This window comes from Squalius cephalus (genome assembly GCF_949319135.1).
Source record: "Squalius cephalus genome assembly, chromosome: 15".
NCBI classification, from domain to species: domain Eukaryota; kingdom Metazoa; phylum Chordata; class Actinopteri; order Cypriniformes; family Leuciscidae; genus Squalius; species Squalius cephalus.
The window spans coordinates 12,030,474-12,048,148 of record NC_137136.1 but is presented as its reverse complement, the minus strand read 5'-3'; the positions used below and the strand labels follow the sequence as shown (position 1 = coordinate 12,048,148).

At 37.5% G+C, this 17,675-nt stretch overlaps 1 protein-coding gene across 1 annotated transcript in view; it reads left to right on the top strand.

The window, feature by feature from the left end:
* Positions 1–301: 301 nt before the first annotated feature.
* fhl3a (four and a half LIM domains 3a) overlaps positions 302–17,675 on the top strand; it is a 42,504-nt gene continuing 25,130 nt past the window's right edge. The window contains exon 1 of the mRNA XM_079895202.1: positions 302–603. The gene's annotated coding sequence lies outside the window, so the exon portion shown is untranslated. The remainder of the gene's footprint in view (positions 604–17,675) is intronic.

Below are 17,675 nucleotides of genomic sequence, written 5' to 3'. Positions count from 1 at the left end.
CACAGGAAGAGATCCGTTGAACGAGACTTTTTTTTTTTTTACCTTTTGAAAAACATAACTTGTTCTCTATTCTAATGGTTAGTCTGGTTTTGACAAAACAAATAATTTCAGCTCTGTTTAATTAACCTGGTCTAAAATATGCTCCATCCCCCATACGGCTACGGAGAGAAAAAAGTTGTTCATTGTCATGACGATTCATCCTCCTCAGATGTGGGTGTTAAGTAACAGGTAAGTATTGTGCTACTTCCATTATTACAGACAGACGCTCTCTTGCGTCCTAAGCTACCGACAAACAACAAGCCAGACAGATAACAATGCAAACTGCCTCAATTTAAAGATAATTTAATGGAACTTCCTTCAGGAAAGAAGGAAGACCGTTTTCATCCACTGGGGCGGGAGCTTGTGACTCACTCAACTTCCTCTATAGTAGCGCATGGAAGAGTTGAGCGCGAGCATTCTTTCATTCGGTGCTTTGAGAGAGAGCGGAACACTTCTTCACACCCGTGAGGAGCAACAGGACTACAGATCTATTAAACAGGCCAACCAAGCTGACCCCAGCGCACTCAACACGGACAGACAGAGTACTGAAAGAGTTTTGACAGGGTAAGCTCACTTTTTCTTTTCTTTCTTTACTGTCATGTGAAATTAGAAACTCACGTGACACAGAGCTAATGATTATCAACCCGTTTTCATTCAAACCCAGCGGGTAAAAATCGATGAATTGTTCGCCTATGAATGTTTTCATTCATCCAGGTTATGGTAGAGTATCCTGGAGACGTGTTAGAAAGTGTAGCCTATTGTCCTACCTCAGTAGATTAAAATCTTGTTTTTTTGTTAGTTTGTTTTTTTTACTAACTTTTAACACCTATATGGCCTGTTGAAACCTTACTTATTTTGAGCTTTAGTGTAAAATACAGTAACTGCTGTACCAGCAGTACCAAAAAGACCATTCATTCTTGAGTGAGTGAGAGAAAATAGACTAATTTATTAAATACAAGCCCTTTCAATGCCATCTTTAACTCTCCCTAAAGTCAGAGTTTAATGACATGCTTGTGGTGAACTTTTTGTTCTCTAGTCTACACACTTGCAATTCTCAGAGGAATCTGAGACACGTGTCACAACATGACAGTCATTTGTTAAGTTTTCTGACAGCCAAACCTCATGTCTTCATTGGCATCAAATGTATGCATGCGGATAACCATTAGAAAAACAGGCATGCATGCCGTGGGGGGCTTGACATATTCCTGAGTTTTGTCAAAAGCAGATCCAGGTTGGAACTTGATCGCTCATCTTTGAACACACCTCATCCCAGAACATGTTGCATTCCAAGGCGTAGTGAACAGTCTGAGTAACCGCTCATAAGGTCCCTGTTGCAAGTTACAGCTCACTTTTTTTGCCCTGTTCGGTGAGGTAATAATATATACACCCATTGAGATTGATAATATTTATACTATTTCATAATCTGTGCAGTGTTTATAGAATGTACCCTTGAGTTAAAACATAAAACAGGAAATGGGTTACACATATCAGTAAATTATGTGATTCATAAAGACACACCTTGAGTAATTGAAAAAAGGTGAGTGGAAATATTTTATCAATCAATGGGTGGGTCCTCTCTTGATATATCAGATCCGCTGATGACTAAACTCCTTTGGCAGAGATTTTTTGTTTAAGCAATGCTTTCTGACCTGAAAGGTCTTGACAAGACAGACAACAGGGCAAATACTGCACTGAATAGGTCAGGGAAATTTGCAGGAAGAACAAATCTGGGTTCTCTACTCATTTCCTCTTTTTTTTCTATTTTCAAGCCCTGCTGCTGTGACTGGCATCCTGTAGTAGACCTTGCAGGTCATTGAGTTTTTAACTTTTAAAGTGTTTCTTAAAGAGCTGGACACACTTTAAGTGTGGCATGGCATGTGCTGACATGCACGTTTGTGTGTGCGTGAGAAAAAAGCAGAGTAGAGATCTTTGAGGTGCATCACTGTGCCTTTTGGTGCATTAAGAAGCCTTTGAAACTGCTTACCTCAGAGCCAGATTCCCATAGTGTCTGCCGCCAGCCCTCCACCATTCCATTCCCATTCATTATTCCAAGAGGGGGAGCTCAGAGGCGCTTGTGGAGGAACAAAATCATCCCTTTGAAACTTAAGTTCCATCCCTTTCATTAACATGCCACAAGCTTATTATGTAATCAATTCAATTATTATTTTTTAAATATTTTAATATCTTTTAAAAGTTTCAGAAAGAGTAAGATTTAATTTAAGACATTTTTTTTTGTTAATGTTTTTATTTAATTAATACTTTTATTCAGCAAGGGCTCATTAATTGATCAAAACTGACTCTAAAGATGTTTGTTGTTACAAAAAAAAAATCAATTTTAAATAAATGCTGTTCTTTTGACCTTTTTATTCATCAAAGAATCCTGAAAAAAGTGTATCATGGTTTACACAAAAATACTAAACTTCACGACTGTTTTCAACATTCAAACGAGTGTTAGAGACATCTTTATACACACACACACACACACACATATATATATGTATGTATGTGTGTGTGTGTGTGTGTGTGTGTGTGTGTGTGTGTGTGTGTGTATTCTTACATATTTTAAAGTTTATTTACTGCAACTTCTCCCTGTTCACCATATTCTATACATGGAAAAACTGCTTCATCAAAAGTGGCTTGTGAAGAACTCATCATGTCCATCAAAGAAATCAAAATTCATAAATTGGGCCGTATTTCATTTGTGCTAACCACAACAGGGCTTCCTCTTATAAGAACCGTGGTTTCTGAAGTGTCCTGCTGTGCCAACAAACTTCAGTCTTGTTATTTTTATGATGAGGTTTTTTTTTTTTTTTTTTTTTTGTGGTTCCGAAATCTCTGCACCCTTTGGTAGTATGCAAGGTCCATAAAGTCTAAAAAAGTCCATAAAATGTGATGTTGTCATCTCAGAAGTGAATTTCTTGGTGTCTGGAATATTCAGACCCGTCAGAAACTGAAGGAGATTGAAAATGCATTTGTTTGTTTTTTTCACTGATGTGACTGCAGTCTTGATCATGGCCACATTCTTTGGAGACACTGCCTTATGCATGGGCTGTTGTTCATCAGGGATAGGACTGAGTGCAATGCATTTTGGGATGCAGTATTCCATAGTAAGCTCCATTGAAAACCGCTTACTTGGCAATTGTAGTATACAAAAATGTCATACTGTGCTTACTATACATAGGCTACTATATACAGCAGCCTTAGAAAAAGTAGTGTGGTATACTATGCTATTTGCTTGGTCACTACAAACACTGAATGTAGTTGTCCATTCACAAGACTTAACAGCATACAAAAGAGTGAACAAGTGTGTCCAAGCCATTAACATTTATGAGACCATCCACATGCAAATCCATTGGACTTGAACATCTGTTTGTCAATAGAGCAGCTCTGTAACCAAATGTACAAGATAACTCAAAGCAAGAGACAATGAACCCTTTAATTCATCTCTAATAAGAGTTCCAGAGGAAACAATGTGAATTTAAATGTCTTGAAAGAATAACACATGCCAGTACACTGCATTTACTGTCTTCTTTACATCATCATGAGTTAGTCTGTTGACTCTGGGACCATCCCATATATATCACAAACTCGCTGTGTGAGAATCTCAATTATTATCTCTGGATTCAGACTTTTTGTGTTCTACTGCCACATTTCAGTTCAAACAGCTCATGGGGGACATATGACTGGTTGTTTGGGGTTTGGGGTTGGGGGGGGGGGGGGGGGGGGGTTGACTTTGAATCAAAGGAAGTCACTGCTGGTTTCCTGCGGGGGACTCCAGGTGCATCTGTGATCCAGTGAGATGGTGGTTTCCTCCTAGACTAGGGAGAATGAATGGATGAAATCAGATCCTCACAGCCTGGGCCCCAAGAGATGCGACCCGCTGCTGTGTGCGGTGTGCTATCGGCTCGCTTGTACTGTTTATTTACCTTTCCCCTCTCTTCCTCTCGCAAGCCTTATTGTCCCTCATAGACGCTTAGTGTCTTGCTCTGAGCCACTTGTTTTAAACCCTTTTGTCTGTCTTTCTTCCGGTCATTTCTCTACAACACTCATAGTTTGCTCCAATATGCTGCTCTGTGTCACTGTAAGCACCAAGAGGTCAAGATTTGACCAGTTGAGCCCATTCCGATAATGGTTTTCGCATATGCATTCTTCCGCCAATGCGGATGGAACACGTTTCTTGCAGTGGTGCAGCAATACCATTAATAAATCAATATTGCAGAACATACAGTGTCATTTGTACAGAAATCAGACAACACTGATTGTGCTGAGCATCTTTGTTTTAGTGAATCAAAACCATATATATGCAACTAGTCTAGTCCGATTCCCGAACGAATGGCAATTTCAAAAAGTCAATTATTATTATTTTTTTAGCAAATTAAATACAAACAGTTTACCTACTGTGTTCTGTTAAACTTAAAGGAATAGTTTGGCAAAGAATGAAAATGTGCTTTTAATTTACTTGCCCTCAGGCTAAAATATAGGTGACTTTCTTTCTTTAGTAGAACACTGATGGACAGACATCATCATGCGATAGAAAGCTTGAGTTCCAGACTCTTGTTTGCCTGGTAATAATTATGTAAATAATGTTCAGTATATCTTGCAAAGAATGATCATTCCGCTTCATAGGACCTTAAATAGGTCCGGAGCCACGGGTATTCATTTTGTGTTACCTGTTTAAATTTTTTGACTCTTAAAGTGATGGCAACCATTGACTTGCATTTTATGAATCACCAAGGACTATAGGTTTATCTAAAATCATATTTAGTGTTCTGTTGAAGAAAGAAAGTCACCTACATCTTGGACGGCCTGAGGAAGAGTAAAACAACAGCATATTTTCTTTTTTGGGTGAACTATTCCTTTAAGGCTTGAGAGACTTTAATCAGTGCAGTAACCAACAATGTGAAGTGTTTCATAAAAGAAATTTAATGACTGAAGTATGTTGCCACATTTTTATCTTAGTATTGCTATTTAATATAGTTAATTCCAATTGTTCAATTCTATTATAATTCACTTCTACGCTTCTAAAAAAAGACTGCACAAAGTCTTTGTAAACATCATTTTTAATAATTGTTTTACATTTATTACCTAAATTATCTCATCATTTGAAAATTATGTTTTTTTACCAGAAAGATCCTAAAAGAATCATTGATGGAACCAGTACTGGAATCTGGAAGTCCTTATAATTCTCATCCATACCAGTCATTCAAAACTTGCTGAATCAGATCTTAGGAGTGTGATTAGGCAATGCCACATGGCATGTGTCTGGATTCATGGCTTGCGTCAGTAAACATCTGTTGGTTACATGGATTAAGCAATTGCAGTTTTTCTAATGGGCCATGCTTATTATGTCTGTTAAACCAACTGTATCACAACTAGCAGATGTTACTGTGCAATCTATCCATCCACACTCTTTTGTCACCCAGACACAGTCCCTGAGTCACCTTTGACGCACCTAATCTCCGTACAGATCTAGGAATCCAGTCACCTGGTGCGGGCTGTGAGAGGCATACGCTATCCTGTCACAGGGTTGGGTTTTCACCCCTCTTCTCGTACACATATCACCAACTCCCAAGTGGAAATGTTCCCAAATCTTTCAGAGAGATGCATTCAACCTGACAATGAATACCCCCATTGGAATGTAAACACTGGTCTGTACTTGTAACAGTCACATAAAACGTGTCTGGTTGGCACTCTCCAAGCTATAACTGGCAAACCTACTGTGACATACTATCAGAATGAGAGTGAAATATGTGTAACTGCAGAGAGTTTCCTGTAAAATCTGTATCCAGTGCAAATAAAACCTGTAGTTGAGGGATGGTGGAAAACCAAAGCCATGGTGCACTGCAATAGAAATCACAATGTATGCATAAAAAAATTTCTTAATTTTTTTTAACGTTTTTTTTTTTCTTCAATAAACACAAAACACAAAAATAATAAATAATTAACCATAATTTCATCAAAAAATCAAAATAAAACACAGGATATCTTTAAAAATGTATAACATTGTTTAAAGATTATGATATATTGCCGATGCAACACACTAATAAAAAGCATATGAGCAATAATGGCACATTATAAATAATGAGATACATGGTTTGATACAATTCATCATCTTCATAGCTGGGAGTTTTTGCTACATTGGTTGGTGACTCACCACATGCTGGAAACTTACGGTTCAAACATCTGTCCTGCAGGCTGATTATTTTGACTTGATTCATTCTTGCTGGTAAATGAAACTTTTTTTTTTTAATGTTCCGTCCGTTGTGCCACCTTTCCATCTTGATGAAATTAGTAAGGTCTTTGCACTCTGCACGGAGAACCATTATCAGTGACATCAGTTTTATATATATGAAGAAAGAAGAAAACAACAAGAACATTCAGAGGTCACAGAGAGAGCTGCAGTAAAAAAAAGTGTACAACACAAACACCTTATATTAAAAAGTTAAAGAAGGTATAGTGTTATGTATTTAGATTTCTGCTTCAAGCATAAAAAGTATAAATTGATTTTTCAATTTGACATGATGTATACTACTGTATGTTCCATTAAACAAGGAAAATAATTACTCCACATAGCACTGTAAAATGCTTTCACTGTCACAATGTCTCTCACACATGCTCAGTTACAAACAGCACTTGAGCTGTAATTTGTCTAGTAGGGTCAATGTGATCCAGTAAAATATATAGTGCTAACAGCATGGAAGCATGAAGAGAATAGTATGCTAGTGTAGGAAAAAATTAAAACAAATGTTTAGATTTGAAACCACTGGTTGCTAATCAGAGTCAGCGGCCCAGCTGTTTAGCTTTTTACTGGGCCTGCAATCATCAAGAGGAGCCATTCATTATCCAAGAAGCCATTTAAAAGGATCAATATGCTAAATGAATCATTACATCTTACATGTGCAATATCCCACCGCAGTTCCTGTTTTTGTACAGGGCTAATCTTAATAAAGCTCGGAATCTCCCCATGCGAACGCATGTTCAAATCCACATGTGTAAGCAGACACATTTAAGCACATTATAGGGTGCCAAGTCAGGATTGTAAGTGCTGATCACTTCCCAATGCTTAATTAGCCTCCACATCTGTAAGAGATGAGAGCAAATGGCTGTGACATCATTTCTGATGAGAGGAAATCTGACTCAAGTGTTTCCATTCGGTGTTTGCGCATCTGTTTTGTGTTTGTATGTGGGGATGAATGACTAATTTCGGTTGCTTTTGGGCTTCTAAACAAACCTTGACTTCGACAGCATACAAGCTGTCATAATCTTTTATGGAACACCATGAACCGGCTCACCCTTGCTGACCTACAGAGCACACTGCAGTGGAATGCATAAAAAAAACCAATGCTCACTGGGATCGCTTCTGAAATTTTTAGTCTCCTTACACTCCGATTTATACAGATGTTTATGTGGTGCACAGCTGTGCAAGAGTGTTTCCGTCTAAAGTAAACAGCTGCAAGATACTTGCATCTTGAAGAAATCTGGTAGTGCAATGCAGATGCTTGTGTGACTGGTCAAATGCATTTCTAGGTATGAATGTAAACACATTCAGTTTGTCTTAAGAGAACATTCTGGACAAAGACTACATTCACACTGTCAGTCCAAATCCAACTATTTGTGTATCCGATTGGAATCTAATCTAAATGATTGACTCATTATTGTTCAGATCTGATTTGTGTGTCCCAAGGCTTTCTTTCATTTTCCAAAATATCTACATTGGCAATGACGTTGCATTGGTAGGACTACTCCAAAAAAATCTTTGCACATATAAACGTTCGTCAACCATTCAGAATCAAGTATTCAACAGCCTATTTCTGCTGTGGTATCGAAATTGGTATAGAGAATTAAGAAATTGGTATTGGTAGCCACCAGGTTTGGTAGCATGACAACCCTTGAGGTTTTGAGGAGATTAATTTTTTTTGCAATGTTCCATGGAGCAGTAGGGAGAGCGGAGGTAGCTGTCGCCTTCTTTGAGGGAACACCTCAAAAGTCTTTCGCTGACCATGGCTCGGCACTTCACAGAAGCCCATAAATGGGAGAAAGTGTCCGTGTTGTGTCTATAAAAGGATGTCGGCTATAGTGGATAGAAAGATGAAGATGATTTAGTGCAGAGGGCCTGGATAAGAGCAGAGGAGTGGGAAAGCAAAGACACTTGTTGACAAAGCTGCCTTGAGCAAAACCTTGAGGATACAAACACAGAGCCGCTTTGAATGCTTCGATGACTTGTTTTCTGTTGACGTTTAGCACATGAAGTCTACCAAGCCATGAATTACATTTTAAACACACTTCTCAACCATTGTCATATTTTGACAGAGGTTCCAATGGTGTCAAAACGTGATCGCTCCCATTATAATCTATAGCGCTGTCTACACTGCATGTGTGCATCGTTTTGACTCTTGTGTGTTGACAGCTGGGTTGATTATAATGGGAACAATCCAGTTTTATTGCATTGTCACATCCTGTCATACTGATTGCATTAAAGACGTTCCCTTATAGCTTCGGAAATTTTTAAGAGAATGTAGGAACATATTTAAATAGTTCTGCATCTCTTGTCTAGAGACAATTGGCATTTTTCCAGAACATTCAAGTCAATACAGTAAACCACATAAACTTTATGACATGACTAATAATGTCTCTCAAGAAAAGAAGTTAAAGCTGTCCTGTATTATGAATTTTCCCAAATAGTAGGTCTTAGGAGGAGTTAGAGAGGAATTAAATTGACTGAATTGGAATGAGGGGTTCTTCAATGGAAACAATAACATTGTGTTTCTCCCCATGGCATGAAGTTGCCGTTCTTTTATATACAAGAGGGATAGCGAACCAGTGCAGGAAAATGGATGAAATGCATAATTACACAAAACAAGAGCCAGATTGCCTAAACTCAAGTGCAGGAGTGCTGACACTAAAAGCCATTGCCTCACGCTGAAAATATCCAAGTGCTGAATGTTAATCTTAAAAGCCTTTTTTCATAATCGTATACTGTTTTTGATTATGAAAAGAGAAAAAAAAAAAAAAAAAACTGAGAAGATTGGGAATGTGTACTGATATTTAACAATGTACATTATGCTATATGTGAAGGAATAAATCAATCCTATTAAAACAAGATGCCTTGACTTTGAACTAGGCTGCTAGCTCAGCCCAAAAAACTGCAGTCTTTCCTATTAATATGCAGCTGTCATGACAAAATCTATATATTTGGATGATCTATGATGAGATTTTCAGAAAGCCATGTGCAGAACCTGGCGCCACTCGCCACCTAAGACCGATGTCTTTACGTCTGGCTTTGGGTCTGTTTGGCTGTCTGCATATTCATTTATCTGTGGTGAGTTGCTCCACTTTGCCTAAAAAATGCACAACTGCACAGTGGAACTCACTTTGTCAAGTAAATCAACCAGGTTTGTTTTAGTAAGTGGAACAGATGGAGATTATAAAGGGTTGTGGGGTTTAATGAGGTTGGAAACATCATGGCAGAAAGCGACGTATAGAAAGAGAGGTTTTAGAGGGAGGTGCCCAAGTTTGATAGACACTTAGATGAGGCCTTCTGATTTGATATCTGCATAATTATACCGTCTTATCTGCATTCACCATACTATCCATGCATACGTTTTTTTTCCACTCAAGAAACAACGTACATTTTATCACTTGCAACGAACAAGGCACTGAAGACAAATGGTGTTTTTGCATGGATGCATGATAAAGAGAGTCCCACGTGACACAGTGAGATAAGACCATGATGAATTGCCCTTCTTATCCTCTGCAAAGTCAAAGAAATTTATTTTTTCCAACTTGCCCCATCAGACTTAAAATCGCATAAGCAATCAATGTAGAGTATTACAGTACTTACTTCATGGCCTAAAACATACTTATGACATGACAACTCAGCAGAAATTGATGCCACACTATAGAATATCTGTGTGGTTATCACTGAATTGGCATTTTAAAGTATGCTATGCTAATTATCGTGCTAATTTTAGCCCTAGTTCATCTAAAGTTAAGGAATAGCTAATGCATCGTACAAAGTACATGCAATCAATACTATAGTGTGACTATTTAACGTTTGCCAAGTTAACCTAGCATTGATCCAGCAACTAGAGGCACCATGGGCACTGCAGAAGAGAGCGACAGGAGGTTACCCACAAATGCCTTACCCACCTTGGGACTCGGCGACATTATTTTGTCTCTTGACCTGATTTCGGTACATCTGAGATTCAGACCAAGGATGCCAATGAACGGACACAGCCACATATATCACATTTTAGCATTAGTTTTTATTGTAACTGAATTGAGTAGTTTGATAATCAAGGAACCAGCAAATTAAACGACGGTCACGGCCCTTACAGGCAGCCAATGAGTGCAGAAGCCTGAACCCAGAGTCTATGAGGTAATGCCTCTCTACCAGCCCCCTCGTTTTGAGAATGACAGAAGGGATTTTGGGGGATGGTGGAGCGGATGGCGGGGGCACAACTGTTTGATTTATGGTCACCTTTGAAGTGAGATCATTCCTGCAGCGTGGCCAGTGCTCTGCTTTCTGGTGCCTGGAGCCCAGTTCCCTGTGAATGGAAATGGGGAAAAAAAGACCCCTGGAGGTCGCCAACACCCACAGCCGTTTGCATGCAAAGTATATGCTTCCCCATTTTATGGCAATTTATAGGCATACGTCTAGCCATGTGCTAAAGTTTTTTTCTGGGTTTGCTTTTCTGCATGTGACATTTATCTTGAAGGTTACAGAAAAACGTGGCAGGAAAGAAAGAGAGGATGGGGAAAAGAAGGGAGGTGGTCTAGATGAGTCCTTGGAGAGTCATAAAAGAGAACCAAGGGAGACATGTTTAAGCCCAATCCAGCCACCAGTGGCGGTTGTTTTTCTTAGATCCTTCCACAGGAAAAAAAAAGTGTGTGTCTGCAGATGTACATGCAAGTCTATATTTAGGAGCATTCTTTTTCTGCAGTGAGTTAAAACAATCTGACTAATTCTTTGCTTGTATGTAAGCCAAATATATGTGTGATACTTTCATTTTTATGTGAGCACAGTTTAACATCATGCAGAATAAATGATTAGCATTTTAATATTCTGCAATATTAACTGGCTACTTATTACTACTGAATTTGGTAGGGATAAAGTCTGTAAAGTCTGGCCGATATTTCATCTTATGACCAATAACCAAAAAAGGTTTATATTCAAATTCTATAATATCATTCATCTTAAATTCCACAAGTGAATTTAGGTGTGTCACAATTATGTACAGTAAAGTATGAAAAATGGATATTCATTTTGAGATTGGTTAAATATTACATTTAACTGTTTAATTAGTGTTTTTAAAGACCCTTGTGTTGAAAATCAAGTTTTTAATATTGTTTATATGTCTATGTATGTTTTTAAATTGCTTTAAGACAAACCATGTGCAAATTCTTCAATCAACACCATTGCTGAGTATTTTCTTCGTAAAAACATCAGTGTACCAAAGACAGTCTCACAAATGCGGTTTGAAACCGCCCCTCTTTCCTATCATCACAAACTTGGCTTTTCCTATCATTATTTCTAAGGATGCTGATGTCTGACTCTGAGATGGCGAACGGCAACATGGTTTGTGAAACATTAGCAACACATTATTAGCTGTTTGAAAACGTAGTCAAGCCAACCCTAGTGAAAAAAAGTATACTTTATTGTATTTTAAATATATTCCCTTTTTCAATAGTACATTGCAAATATACTAACAAAAAAATGTATCTTTAAATTAAAAGTAGGCTATATTAGCATCATGCTTTTACCTATTTTCACAATACAACTTTTGACACACTTCAAAATAATTGTACTTTAGTATATTTTCTAAAAATATATTTTAGAAAAATATACTTGAAGTGAAAATTCTGGTTATTTGCACTTTATTAAAAATATATTTTAGGTAATGATCCTTGTAACAATGCATTGAAAGTATACTTTCAAAATACATTATAGGATACAATAGTGTTTTGTACAAAGTATAGCTAAGTTTTATTTGTCAAATAATGTACATTTTGTTATTGAAGAAAAAAGTATGCAATTTGTAGTATTTTGAATAATGAGCCTATACTTTTTTGCTCAAATATATCACACCAAGATAGCCTCGTGGGCAAGTGTGCCAACATGTGCTTCGGGAGACCTGAGTTCGAGTCACGGCTGGAGAACCTTTCCTGATCCCGGATGGATTATAGATAGCCTAGACAGTGTGCAAAGACAGCCACAAAGCTGCAAAGAGTGATACAATAATTATAAAGTATGAAAAATATTAATAGTTATGATAAATAATAGTAAATCAGGGATAATGGTCAGTTTAGAAGTCATAAAATAAACTGCAGAATTCCACTACTGAGAATCAGAATCAAGTATTCCAGAGCGCAAAGGAATAGTTTTTCTCTTATCCACCATTGGGAATTAGTCCTGACAGTCTTGTGTAGCTCATTTCCAAACTTTATAGCATTATATAATCTTATCTAGTCTGTTGGATTAGGAGCGGGCCAGTGTGGGGTTGTGGTTGTACGCTGTGGAAAGCAACCACCAACTGAGTAAGAGAAAAGATGTGTGTATGCAGCTGCTCGTAGTGTCGGCCCCTCCTGAACAACTACCCCATTGTTTCTAGATCTTCTGCTGCGTTTATTTTAGTTTTGGTGTGCGAACATCGCCATTATCATTCTCCCTTGTCTCTGTCTTGCCTTCTGTTTTTGTTACTGACAAATTGTGTTTGTTTGTCTAGCTGTCAGATGCTGTGGGCAGATATCTGAATCAAGGGCTGTAGGAAGACGCCCCCTGAGAAAACTGAGACTTTCAGTTGATATACAATGGAAAAAAAGGGCTGCATTACACTGTTATAAGCACAGTTTTACTGGGACTTATAGAAGTTCAGATGTCTTATAGATTGGTTTTAGGATCAGCTGACCTAAAGGAAGACCCCCACAATGCAGCTGAGCTTTAGGTCACTTAACAACAGAAAGCCACTCTAGTTTATGTTGTATTGCCAACAGCAGGACAAAAGACAATAGACATCAGGCCTTTATGGCTGAAAAAACCCAACACTTTTTGATATTTGCACTTATTTTTTCTTTTATTTCTATTAATATATTTTTTTCCATAAGGAATTTTAAAATATAATTACAAAATGTTCTTATTTGGAGAAAAAAAAAGGTGCAACACTGTGTACTTAATGTCTTTGCTGAGGGAATGTTCTACAGTCCCATGATGCATTGCGAGCGACAATCAAAAACAATGGAAAAATAACTGATTTAAAGTTTTTGATCATAAGTATAGAAACAATATTAGACATACACCAATGTTTAAAAGTTTGGAGTCAGTAATTTAAAAAAGAAAAGAAATAAATACTTTTTCAGCAAGGATGAGTTAAATTGATCAAAAGTGACCAAAAGACTTTTACATAGTTACAAAAGATTTCTATTTCAAATAAATGCTGTTCTTTTGAACTTTCTATTCATTAAACAATCACAAAAATGTTAAGCAGCATAACCCTTTCCCACATAAATAATAATAAGTAATCTTTCTTGATCAAAGCAGCATATTAGACTGATTTCTGAAGGATCATGTGACACTGAAGACTTCAGTAATGGCTGCTGAAAATTCAGCTTTGCGTCACAGGAATTAAATGAAATTTGCAGTCAGTCTTCTTTAAAAAATATTTAAAAAATCTTACAGACCCAAAAACTTTTGACCAGTATGTGTATACAAATATAGAGGTAGTTTGATGCAAATGAAGCGAGACCACATATAATCAAGTTATAGTTAGTAAATAAGGGCTGATGGCTTCAACAGAACCATATACTATTGATTAAACACCTCTGAGCTCAAGGTAGCTCTGTCTTTAAATGTTTATAAGTTACTGATAAAAATCAATTTCCCTATGGAGAAAATGAATGGTATTTTTACTTCTGGAACCAAACTGTTACAATACGTTTAACCAAACATCCTGTTTCAATAGTAAATATGCCAACACAGGAAAGAAAACCCATGTGCCCATAGTACTACTCGCATGATGAAGGTAGATATCACGGATGGTTATTTTATTGCTCTGTGGAGCCAGGGCACTGTTTACATGTTGCCATGGAGAAGAACCATAAACAAGATGGTAGAAAAATAAAAGGATAGTATCCTGGAATGACTTCTGATGCTAAATCATCTTGGACGCTTCCTACTGTACTTAGCAGGATCCCTTCACATGTTATGGCATTATTAGTTTTTTTCCTTTCTATCAGCTTACCTTCGCCAGGGACAAAGAGAGAAAATCTGTCTGTTTCCTGCTGCACTGCCAGTCTTTATTTTATACAAGGCTAAAACTAAACTAAATACAAATTTCAAAAGTATTGCCTTCCATAAACAATAGTAGTAATTCTGTCATCATTTACTCACCCTCATGTTGTTCCAAACTGTATGGCATACTTTCTTCTGTAGCACAAAAAGTTTAAAAGATATTTATAGAAAAATAAATATTTAAGGAAAAATATTTCCTTTACTGAAAGGAATTAAAATAATCATAAAATAAAAGCAAGGAAAATTAAAACGGTAATAAAAGAAGTTAAAAGAGATATATGATACAGTTATAAAATGAATTAAAAGAGTAAAAAGATGATGCATAGATAAACTTCTCATCTGGCAAAACACCGGTGTATCATATTTTTCACAACTCCCAGTTTTACTCTTGAGATTTTCCCATGCTGATTACACTGTGTCTGTGGTGTTCTTTTGGCGCGCCTAAGAAATCTATTGGACGTCTCCGATGGACCCGATTTTCCCCTAAAATCGGACGGGGGAAGCTCTAGGAGTGGAATTAGTCCAGTCCGCACCCCACAGAACCTCGAGTTTAATTACACCTCAAACTCACTACACCAACACAGACCCAGGCCATCAGCATGGTTTCATCTCTCAAGTTCCCCAATTAAGTACAAGAACCACAAGAACCAATTCAGTGAGTGATGAATTAACCCATTTCGGTCGGTTCTTTACATGCATCTTTTTATCCGGTTCACAAATTAATTGACAAATTGGACAGATCTTCTTGAGTTCAGCTCAACAATCTAAAAAAATTGAAAGTGAATTATGGCTTAAATTTCAGTCTGTTTCTCGCACAAATCTATTGTATGGCTTCAGAAGCCTTGGAATATAGCGCATAAGTCGGGTACTACTTGTATAGTGTTTTTTGGAGCTTTACAGCCATCACTATGAACTGTTGTTGGATAAAAAAAGACATGAATGAAGATTCTTTGAAATATCTAATATTTTGCTCAAAAGAAAGTCATACAAGTTTAGAACAACATTAGGGTGAATAAATATTGACAATTACATTTTTTGTGTGAAATACACCTATAAAATACTAGTGAAGAGTGAAGACACACTGCATTATTTTCATAGGACGGTCATAGCGGCACCAAATTTGTGTTTTTGAGGGTTAATTGCTTGCAGATGCCTGGACTGACCTGGAAACCACTGGTGCTCTCATTCTGGTAAGTCTGACCTCGCTGAATTAGTAACTTTTCATTAAAGAACAAAGTGAGACAAAGACCACCTAGCTACCATTTTTGACCCAAATTACCGTTATGCTCATGCGGTGCCGTGGTTATGGTGTAAGCCAGGTTTAAACCCACCCTTTCATGCGTTATGTGAATGCATTCTTATACTCTGCTGTGATGTGCAAAACAAGCACTATAAGAAAGATGTTCCTTCCGTGCTTGCCACGAATGGAAACATTGTTAAGCAAATCTAGTATTAATAGTATGTACAGAAATCTAGAAATAAAGGTCAGAGTGGAAAACCATTCAACAAAAGGAGAGCTTTAACCACTCCATGACCTAATTTAATTTCTGAGAACTTCACATGATGTCAAATGTCATTTGTTGGAGTCACAATACTTCAGTGGCAAAATTAGGGCTGTGCAAAATTCCCATTTTGGACCAAAGATAAAAGGCACTTCCCACTAATATTGTACACTATGGTGATAAATGATTTAACATAATTAACCTATAATGAAAAAAAGTCCCGTTAAAATACTTTTACTTTTATTAATATTATGTTTACTGCATGTTTTACCCTTTTGCGTGGAAAGTATATAAAACAAACTACAACACTTTAAGCTTGAGAAAGAATGTAGGAGATAGTACCAAAAACCTTGGAGACTAGACCTAACAGGCCACATTGTGATGCCAACGAATATCAGTTGTGACTAGCAGAGAGAAGTACAAACAAAGAAAGCAAATAGGAAAGGCCTTGAACCCCCTCACGACCTGCCATGTTATTGCACATGAAGGAAAATCACAACTTGACTCAACTTATCGCAACTATGTTCCCACTGTTCTCATTGTTTTCATAACATTAAACAGGTCAGAGCACATCAACTTGACTTGGGTTCTCAGATATTTCTGTCCAAAGTTTGGGGTGGAAAAGCGGCGCAAAAGAGTGAAAACGACAAAGATTTACTTTAAAGTTTTGGTAACTGAGCGGATGAGTTCAGGCTCTTCAGTTATACTGTTGTCTGGTCAATGAACAACGTCTCAGTCAGTGCTGTCATTGGGCATTCCTATGAAGTGGGTTTGGAAAGGCAAATTTGAATGTTACGCTCAATCTACCTCACCAGCGATTATTCTAACCATTGTAAATAATTTGTCATGTTGAGGATGGAGCAGTGTGCTCAAGAGCAGTTTCCATCAACAACATCAAAAGACATCTGATCAAGACAAGTGTTCCAGAGGTCAAAAAGCTCTCTGCTACAGCCTGTTGAAAAACCACCAGTGAAATTCAGGAGCCCACCCTTATCCTAAGGAAATGCTTTACAAATGCCCCTTGTGTTTGCCAGACCACCTTTCTGTGTCTTTATTTTCTACCCGGCATTGGGAAGAACGAGTCCAGACATCTGACGTGTAGCATTGCCAAGCCGCTGCAGCACTCTGCTCTAATCGTAGGGTTGTTCTAGAATATACAGAGCGGGACGGGCAGCACTCAGGCATCCAGTGTCCACACTTCACATCTGATGAGTGATCAGCTCACCGTTGGTCCTACTCAACTCAAGTGTATTAGAGCTTCAATGAGAAAGAGTTACTTATATTGCTATTTGAGTTTTGTCAGTCAATCCATTCATCACCAATTATCCTTTTTCTTCCCCCTTTACTTATCTTTTCCTCTTTCCTTTCCCCGTTAGTTTCCTCTTTCCTTCCAGTTTACTTTCCTGTTTTATTTTCCCTTTACTATCCCTTTTCCTTTTCCATTTGCTTTGCAATTTGCTTTCCTTTTCCTTTCCTATATTTCCTTTCCCCCCTTTGCTTTCTTCTTTCATTCTGTTTTACATTTTCCTTTTTCTTTCCAATTTGCTTTAATTTTACTTTCCTGTTTGCTTTTCCCTTTACTTTCCCCTTTCCCCTTTCCTTTTTCATTTGCTTTGGAATTTGCTTTCCTTTTCCTTTTTCCTTTCCTATTTCCTTTTCCCCTTTCCCCTTTGCTTTCTTTTTTCCTTTCTGTTTTATATTCTCCTTTTCCTCTTTCTTTCCAATTTGCTTTACTTTTACTTTCCTGTTTGCTTTTTCCTTTACTTTACACATTTTCCTTTTCTTTTCCCATTTCCTTTTCCCTTTGCGTTCTTGTTTCCTTGACTTTTCCATTTCCTTGCCCATTT